The sequence below is a fragment of the Dendropsophus ebraccatus genome, chromosome 13, assembly GCF_027789765.1.
Source record: "Dendropsophus ebraccatus isolate aDenEbr1 chromosome 13, aDenEbr1.pat, whole genome shotgun sequence".
NCBI lineage: Eukaryota > Metazoa > Chordata > Amphibia > Anura > Hylidae > Dendropsophus > Dendropsophus ebraccatus.
In genome coordinates, this window is record NC_091466.1 from 70,246,787 (window position 1) to 70,257,568 (window position 10,782).

Here is a 10,782-nt window from a genome sequence, read left to right on the forward strand (position 1 = left end):
GTTTGATGCCGATGCAGGTCGATATCCGCTTTTACCATCCGGAATACATAGTATAAGGTTATGAGGTTGTCAGGTTGTTAAACATTCCATTCATCTATCTTAAAAGGCCGTTTATGAAATATTATTGCCCATAAGGGATCGGTGGGTGGTGTGATGGCCTCAAGATGTCCGGAGAGGCAGAAGAAGGCCAAGAGATAACCGTCAATTATCATCTTTCCACTTTTATACATGGCATATGGCTATAGTGCTGTGGTTTATCCAGTAAATATAGGGCCCAATAGCAAAGCTTAGAATACGGTCTCACTCCACCGTGTCCACCTTCCGACCTGACCACCGTCCGACCTGGCCACCCTCCACCATGACCACCTTCCATGAACCTTCAGAAAGGAAAGTTCTTCCAATAGCCACATGAAAGTAACTATAGGGTCCAATAGCACAGCTTAGAATAAGGCCCCACTCCACCATGTCCACCTTCCGACCTGACCACCTTCCACCATGTACACCCTCCACCGTGACCACTCCACCAAGACCATCTTCCATGACCCTTCAGAATGGAAAGCTCTGCCAATAGCCCCATGAAAGTAACTATAGGGTCCAATAGCACAGCTTAGAATAAGGCCCCACTCCACCATGACCCCCTTCCACCATGACAACCTTCTGGCCTGACCACCTTCCACCATGACCACTCAACCGTGACCACCTTCCACCATGACCACTTAACCGTTACCACCTTCCACCATGACCACCTTTCACCATGTTCACCTTCCACCATGACCACCCCCCACCCTGACCACCTTCCACCATGACCACTTAACCGTGACCACCTTCCATGACCCTTCAGAAAGGAAAGAAACTGGTAGGAAACTTGACAAATGCCCAGTGCCCTGAGGATGAGAATTCCAGGAGTATGCTAAACCATCCAATACTGTATAGCAGTGTTATTACCTGGGAAATAGAGGGCAGTATTATTTGGATACTACATAGCATTTTGGAACTTTAAGGTGTACATGTACTGTATGTGGGCTGTGTATTATATTAGCACTGTGTGGTCTGCATATTGCAATATCATATCTACACCATGTGGTGGCATTATATGAGCTGTGTATTGCAGTATTATACATGTGCATTCTATGGGGGTATCAAATTGGCTGTATATGGCTTAATTATTCAAATATTATATGGTGGTATAATCCAGGCTGTATGTAGTAGTTTTACCTGAACAATATATTGTGGTAATATATGAGCTGTACAATGCAGTTCTATTTGAGCATTAAATGGTTGTAAAATATGGGACATACATTGCTTTATCTGTGCACTCCAGTATACGCTCGTATTGCATTGGTTATATATCGCAGTGTTGTGCACCTTCTGGTGATATTATAGGAGCTGTAAATGACAGTAATATCTGGGCACTATATGGTCATATAACATGAGCTATATTGTAATAATGTACAAAATGGGCACTATAAGGTCACATTACATGACATGTTTATTGTAGTAATGTACAATATGGGCACTATACGGTCACATTACATAGGCTGTGTATTGTAGATATATATGAGCACTATACAGTAATATTATATCGGTTGTATTTGTTGCTATTGTGTGGGCCCTATATGGTGTTGTTATATGGGCTGTGTAGTGCCTTGGTTTAAGAGTAACTTGGTTTAAGAGCATTTTGGTTTAAGAGCTCACATTTTTTTAAACATTTTGACTTGGTTTAAGAGCTCCCTGTACTGAGTGGGAGCACGAGTGGAAGAGGGTCATGGCCTGTATAGCGGGGTCTACAGCACTGTACTCTGACCCAGGAAGTCTCCCTCACCTTCCAAATCATAGCAGATCCACTTCAGGCTGGGGCTCACATCAGGGGACAGGACTGTGGAGGTAATCTCTTCATAGCTGTAACCCCTCTCTCCTCGGACACAGAGTGCTGCATGTATGTGCCCACATCTGTCCTGCTCATTCCTCCCTGCTCCCTGCAGTCTCTGTCAGCCCTCGTGTCCCCCATCCTCTTCATTACTGTACAGTAACTTATAATATCACAGATTCTGCTGTTTCTGAATGTTTGTTTCATCTATTTTACATGTTATTCAGAATAATAAATCATTATTTTTGGTGTACGGAACCAATTGTCTGCATTTCTATGATTTCCTATGGGAAAATTTGCTTTGGTTTAAGAGTTGATTTGGATTACAAGCACGGTCCTGGAACGAATTATGCTCGTAATCCAAGGCACCACTATATATATATAAGCGCTGTATGGTCATATCATATGATTTGTATTTGTCACTATTATCTGGACACTATATGGGGGTGTTATATGGGCTGTGTATTGTTAATATATATATATATATATATATATATATATATATATATATATATAGGCACTGTATGGTCTTATTATATGAGTTGTATTTGTTGCTATTATTTGGGCGCTATATGGTGGTGTTATAAAAACTGTGTTGTAGAATTATGCAGGCACTATATGGTCCTAATATATGGGTTGTATTTGGCGCTATTATCTGGACACTATATGGTGGTGTTATATGGGCTGTGTATTATAGTTTTATACACTATGGGAACTATATGGTCACATTATATTGGCTGTGTATTGTTGATATATATGAGCACTATATTTGTTCCTATTATACAGGTTGTGTTTGCCACTATTATTTGGACACTATATGGTGGTGTTATATGGGCTGTGTATTGTTGATATATATGAGCACAATATGGTCCTATTATATATTTGTTGTATTTGTTGCTATTATCTGGACACTGAAAACTTATGTAAAACTCCAGGGCGGTGGCTTTTCTTAGCTCCTTGTTCGGGGTACAATCTTCTCTGTAAGTACTACAGTGTAATATATATATATATATATATATATATATATATATATATATATATATATATATATATATAAGACCGCTGCCAGAAAACCCCTTTAAGGACTGAAGTGGTGATTGCTTAAAGGTTTTCTATATAAAGGATCCTGACATATCAATGTACTGTTATATCTGTATCTAGAATCTGGGTAGCAGACACCATGGCGGGGCGCCCTATGAATGTATGATTTGTTTTCCGCCATTGGTTACACATCGGAGCCCTTCGCTCTCTGTCCTGTCAGTGTTGGAGCTCAGCAAATAATTTCGGGAAACATTGTGATGTTTTTGCATTAAGCAATAGACAATGTAAACACAATTATTCATGACATGAATACAGCGGCGGCCTCCGCTCCCCTAGACGGCCAGTGAATAGGATGTCGGGCTGTACTAAACACCTGAGCCCACCACCAAGGGTCACAGAGACGCTCCCAAATCCCAAGGTCGTCTCATTGCCAAGGTCATTGATGGAATTTCCCCATTAGACTGATTGCCTGCAGATTTCTCACACTTGGCATCTCAGCAGTTAATGGCTCTCAAGTGGCTCCTAAGGAAGGACAGGGAATATATCATGGACTGGGGATGGGGTGCAGGGTCCGAGCTCCCCTTTCCCAGATCCCATGCTGCGTCTGGACTCTTATCTGCAGCCTGCATGTTGTCACATACACTCGGTTGGCCATTCATCATGAGAGCCGTGTCTGGGGCCAAATTGTCCCTCCGTGCCCTTGCATCCCAGGCTATTGTTTGCCATGACCCAATGGGGGGAGCGGTCCCAGACATGGGCTTAGGAGGGGGACAAAACAGACTGTGGGAAGACACCATTAGACAAGAGAGAGTGACAGGGCAGCCTCTTCCCTCTGGCAGGAGAATGACTGATGACTGGAAGAATTCCCATCCCTTCCCCCTTCCTCCATTGCTTAGCCACAGCTTCACTCCGTCCACGTTCAATGGAGACTTACAAAGCCTATGGGGACCTGCGCAGCCCATGGCCAGACATCCTGGAGGGGCACCACCTGCCAGTGGATGACCGCCACAGCCCCAGACACTTAATACTGATGTCTGCCCGCAGTATAAATAACTAACGCAGCAGAAATAAAGTGACTTTGGTCAATTACTGAGACATAATAATAAAATGTTACCGGACCCGGCGTCCCGGGATGTAATGTATGATTATTGGCCGGCCTGCGGTTACAACCACCGGGATGGCTGCAAAAAAGAAATATTACTACCAAGAGGAAAGAGAGACGGACACATTGTCTACACACAGATTATTCAGGGCTTAGTTTAGTCAATTAGATTGCAAGCTCCTGTGCCTAGCAAAGTGTTATATTTTGGGGGTAAGAAAATATAAAGAAATATTAATAAAAAATATTATGGGGATTTAAGTAACATTATTATTATTATTATTATTATTATTATTATTATTATTATTATTATTATTATTATTATTTTATATTATTATTTTATATTCTATTATTATTATTATTATTATTATTATTATTTTATATTATTATTATTATTATTATTATTATTTTATTTTAATATTTTGTATATATTATTATTTTATTTATTTATTTTATTTTAATATTTTGTATATATTAATATTATTATTATTATTATTATTATTATTATTATTATTTAAATATTTTGTATATATTTCATATTTCTTTATATTTTCTTACCCCCAAAAATGCACACAAAAAAATATAAAATTTGGCCAGCCACAGGAGCTTGCAATCTAATTGACTCAACTAAACCCTTAATAATCTGTATGTAGACAATGCCTCCATCTCTCTTTCCTCTTAGATATTTCTTCTTTGCAGTCATGAGGTCCCAAGCCTATGTCTTTTTGATATGTAAAGAAAAAAAAGAAAGAAACAGCGCCCCTCTTGTCTGCAGGTGGTGTCTGGTATTGCAGCCTAAATGGGCACTGTTATTTTAAATCAGGTTTCACATGTTATATATGATAGATATGTTAAAACTTTTGATCGGTTAGGGTCTGGGTGTTCCAATCGATAGAATGAGTCAGGAGAAGTGCAGAAGAAGTGCAGGTTAAGCGCGTTCTCCCCCAGCTCTGTGCCATGTGACCGAGACGAAAAAGCAATGGAAGTCTATGGACCATGGTGGCCATGTGTGCAGAGAATGGAGAGAGAAGCGCTTAGCCATGCTTCTCTTTCCCCACTCATTCTAGTCTCTGTTCTCAAGATCAATGGAGATCGGCTAGTTATCACCTATACTGTGGATAAGGAATAACCTTTTAAACGGGTCGTTCGGCAAAAAAAAAATTCTTTCAAATCAACTGGTGGCAGAAAGTGCCAGAGATTTATAATTTACTTCTATTAAACAATTTCCAGTCTTCCAGTACTTATGAGCTGCTGTATGTCCTGCAGGAAGTGATGTATTCTTTCCAATGTGGAGAGCAGGAGAGGTTTTCTATGGGAATTTGCTGCTGCTCTGGACAGTTTCTGACATAGACAGAGGTGGCAGCAGAGAGCACTGTGTCAGACTGGAGAGAATACACCACTTCCTGTAGGACATACAGCAGCTGATCAGTACTGGAAGACTTGAGATTGTTTAATAAAAGCAAACTAGAAATCTCTGGTCATGTGGTACTCTTAATAAAGGTAGTCTAATAAACGTAGTTGCTGAAAATCGAATAAGATCAGTACTTTTAGGAACATATGCTTGGTAAAAGTAAGTGCTTTTCTGAAGAGAAGGAAGAGGAGAAGAGTTGCCAGAGGAGCTCTGCCCAATGTAGAATCTGTGCTCTTCCGGAACTAAAGTGTAGATAAGAAGAAATAAGTGATACTCGTACTCACGTTTATACTACCGCCTTCTGTCCCCTAGTTGTGTAGAACCCGTCCTAGGTGGGTAGCACAAGCCCCAGTCATTGTTTATCTAGGTGTAATAGACTTCCAAGATTACCCGGTCATCCTGCACTGCGCAGTAGGATACGTAGACATTTCTGGTAGCTTTGTCCTACTGAATTCGATTACTCTTGTTTCAGTGCCCTGTACTTTTTAGACACATTTCTGGCATGGGCTAGGGAGGCTGCTTTCCCCTACTTGGAGCTTAGCACTGCATAACTGTAGTAACTGCTTGTACAAAGAATTGATTTTTTTTTGCTGAATCTGTCTTTTGTCCCTGTCAGGGGTCCTGGCCACAGCCAGGCCCTGACTTAACTTCAGCAGGAACTGGTTTTTGTTGTGTCCTCTCTCACTAGAAACTAGTCTAAGACTGACTTACTTCCTTCAGCAGGTTCACTGCTCCTTTAGGGGGTTAACCATTACCTGTTTTATTTATGCCTTGAATTGGCCTGAAACGCATTGGTTTCTTTGTCCTGTGTGATTATACCACAAGCTTTAGTTGTTCCTGCAGGTCTCTGCCACCTGGAAGCATCCATATCGGCCCTCAGGCCCTGCCTGTAAGTGTGAGATTCCCTTCGCGGTAGCAGGAGAGTTAACGCCGGCTCCTGATCGTGAACATATGGATTTTTGTTCCTTCCTCGAAGTGAAACAACTTGGCCCTGATAATTACGGGTGACATTCTAAACTCCGGCCCTCGCACACAGGAAACCTGTCGAACACCGCGGCCCCTTCCTTAATTTGGAAATTTGCATTTTCAAAAAATAAAAATCTTTAAGGTGGAAAGAAAGAAAACAGAAAATTTGCACATGAAAATAAACCTCCCATCCCCCCCACCCAATAAAGAGGCTGACGGGCCGGGGAAGGTGAGGGTGATGCTCATTTATCAAATCTAATAGAACAACAAGGCCCAGATGTTACAGTCCCTGGAATGTGAAAAATCTTAAGATTTACTCTCCAGCCGGAGGAAGGGATAGAAGATCAAACCAGGTATCCTCAGCGATACGGCCTATAATGGGCTATTTATGGACTGTGTGTACTGACTGAGGGGCTATGGCGGACCCCGGGACAGGACGCTGCACACATCCCTCTACCCCGGCCCCCCAGTCTGTGAAGCTGGACATTATCCAGAGGCCTGGAGGACAGGAGAACTTTTGTGCAACAGAAGAAAAAAACATTTCTGATCCCTTCACTTATAAGCATCTGTGATTTAAAGGGAAACTCCACTCCGGACCAATTTAAAGGGGGTAGTCCCATCTCACCTAATATAGTTATACTTGTAGGACTTAGATATTTTTACACATTCCTGATATGCTGCTCTTTCCTTTCTATTGTTGACAGCTCATTGTCTAGGTTACCGACCACCACTCTGCTCTAAAAGCAGTGGTCTGGCTGCTGTATATATAGCTATGGTATACATATTTATATATGATACAGTATATAAACTATATTGGTATACATCTACATTATAGCTATATACAGTATACACCAGCCAGACCACTGCTTTTAGAGCAGAGTGGTGGTCGGTAACCTAGACAATGAGCTGTCAACAATAGGAAGGAAAGAGCAGGAGGAGGAGACATGTTTGCTAAATGAGTGTGTTCACAAAAAATATCTAACTTGACAAGTCCTACAAGTATAACTGTATTAGTTCAGATGGGAATACCCTAATACAGAGTAACTAAAGACTGGTCCATTTCTATAATTAAGGGTGTGCCAGGTATAGGTCCGGCCCAAACCAACTCATTGGTGCAAAATGTGTGTGTGATGGTTCCGGGACCCCTATGGTCGGTAACCTTCAGGGGCGATTAGAGTCACTTGGGCACTTGTTACAGTAGCCTAGAGTGGTAGTTGACCTACCCCGCATTGTTGGTACCGCCACTCACAGAAAAGGGAGGATAAACCAAGTATACAGTGGTGTGTATGTGCAGGTGCTGACAGAGTAGACTAGAGTCCTGTGCGTTTTAGTAAAAAATATAATACTTTACTGAAGAGTAACTCAGAGTAAAGAGCACAAGTGATGAAAACAGTGCAAATCTTTACAGAGAACGTAGGTGCTGATAGTTGAGGTAGGACCAGTGCTTGTGGTAGTAGGTGCTTTGTAGTAGAGGAGAGGAGCTGCCAGAGGAGCCCTGCCCAATGTAGTAAGTGTGCTCTGCCGGAACACTTGTAGAAATAGAAGAGATAAGACAATACTCGTACTCACGGATGCCTATACTGGCTCTGAACCACCATATGCCCCCTAGTTGGGGGATACCTGTCCTAGGTGGGTAATACAAGCCCCAGTCATCGGTTATCTGGGTGTAGCTGACTTCCGAGGTTTCCATGTTGTCCTGCACTGCGCAGTAGGATATGTAGACCTTTTCACGGTAGCTTTGTCCTACTGGGGTCAGTTCTTCTTGCTTCAGGTAACTGGCCTGCACGTTTTAGAGAGGTTCCTGGTGTGGGGAAGGTGTTTCCTAGGTGGCGTTTCTCCCCTAAGTAGAGCTCAGCACTGCATAGTGATGTTAGCTACTTGCATACAGAATAAAGTCTTAACACGAACTGGAGAGAATGGAACGGTCTTAAGAATAAAGTCTTAAGTTGCTGTCTTTTGTCCCTGTCAGGGGTCCTAGCCAAAGCCAGGCCCTGGCTTAACTTGTGCAGAAACTGGTTTGTTTTTGCTTCCTCTCACACTGAACACCACACTAGAACTGCCCACTTCATTCCACCAAAAACTTACTCTTCCTACAGGGGCTAAACTGAACCCTCCTGTGAGTAGTGGGGCTGAATATATGTGAGAGAGGAAAGAAGAGATAGGATAGAGGAGAACTAGCACCTGTGATTGGTTAACACACATGTGGTACAAACAATTTAACCCTTCCACTCCTTCAGCTGTGCAATAAGTTATCTCGAGAGAGTAATGACACCTAGTGGGGGAAAACACAATACTACATCTCCCACTTGTATGAACTTGAAGGAGTGACTTACTAAGGTGGCATAGACAGGACCAGTTATGGGAAAACACATGTGCCTTAAATGAAGGCAGGATAAACTAGTGACAGAAATGCTGAACAGATCGGTATATTACTTACATCATCCTGTTCAGCCGTTCTCCTAATATGCAGGAGAATAGGATTCTTGCTACACCCCTCCCCGCCCTCCAGCTGCTGAGTGACAGTCTACTGCCTATACACAGCATGGATAGATAACTGCCAATCAGCAGCCGGTGGGCGGTGTTTTCTGCTTCTCATGAATATTGAGGACTACTGAGCTCATGCACATAATGGAGAGGACTACTTATTGTCCATGTTATTCAGGAGGAGATCTCTGGATCAGCTGCACAGAACAATGTGAGTGATCCATCATTGTGTTCAGCTTCTCTGTCACTCGTTTATGCTACACTGAGATAGGACAGCAGAGTCTCTTTTAAGACAGCATGGTGGGGGTTATAGTTTCACAATCTACGCGGTCACATGACATCTTGTGGTCCGCGATTCACGGTCACTTTGACGCTGTAGATTTATGAAAGCGATGCACAGATGGCTGCTCTGTGGCTGTACTCTGAACCGACAGCTGCCCGAGTAAAAATAAAACCAGTGCGATGTGACATGTCAGGAGGCTTCCTCTTTTCCCTCTCACATTCACTGGTCGGATGGTCACTGGCGGACTACAGATCCGGAAAAACAACGTCCCATCACATTTATATACACGGTCAGAGACAGGAAGATCTGCAGCCGGACCACAGAGCACGTATAATAAATCTGCAGCAACCACTGTATAGACCACAGGCCGCAGCTTTATATTCATATGCAGGGACAAGGGTACTGCAGGGTAATGTAATTTATGTACACAGTGACCCCACCAGCAGAATAGTGGGTGCAGCTCTGGAGTATAATACAGGATGTAACTCAGGATTAGTACAGGATAAGTAATGTAATGTATGTATACAGTGACCCCACCAGCAGAATAGCGAATGCAGCTCTGGAGTATAATACAGGATGTAACTCAGGATCAGTAATGTAATGTATGTACACAGTGACCCCACCAGCAGAATAGTGAGTGCAGCTCCGGAGTATATAACTCAGGATGTAACTCAGGATCAGTAATGTAATGTATGTACACAGTGACCCCACCAGCAGAATAGTGAGTGCAGCTCCGGAGTATATAACTCAGGATGTAACTCAGGATCAGTAATGTAATGTATGTACACAGTGACCCCACCAGCAGAATAGTGAGTGCAGCTCTGGAGTATATAACTCAGGATCAGTAATGTATGCACACAGTGACCCCACCAGCAGAATAGTGAGTGCAGCTCTGGAGTATAATACAGGATGTAACTCAGGATGAGAAATGTAATGTATGTACACAGTGACCCCACCAGCAGAATAGTGAGTGCAGCTCTGGAGTATATAACTCAGGATCAGTAATGTATGCACACAGTGACCCCACCAGCAGAATAGTGAGTGCAGCTCTGGGGTATAATACAGGATGTAACTCAGGATCAGTATAGGATAAGTAATGCAATGTATGTACACAGTGACCCCACCAGCAGAATAGTGAGTGCAGCTCTGGAGTATAATACAGGATGTAACTCAGGATCAGTAATGTAATGTATGTACACAGTGACCCCACCAGCAGAATAGTGAGTGCAGCTCTGGAGTATAATACATGATATAACTCAGGATCAGTAATGTAATGTATGTACACAGTGACCCCACCAGCAGAATAGTGAGTGCAGCTCTGGAGTATAATACATGATATAACTCAGGATCAGTAATGTAATGTATGTACACAGTAATTCACCATGTAAACTGTAGGACCATGCTCATGCAGTATTAACCATTTGATTTCCCTTTTGCTATAGTGTTGATACTGACTATCTGTCCATCCAGTAGACTTGGTTTGGCTCTGACCCGGCAGCTGGGAGCCCAGGAACATAAACCAAACAGCCATAAATCCTGCACAGGGGGGGACCCATGCAGGCTCTGTATTCCCATGTGTACGGGGCAGGGTCTGGGCTTTACCGCTGATTTATACAAACTTGCACAATCAG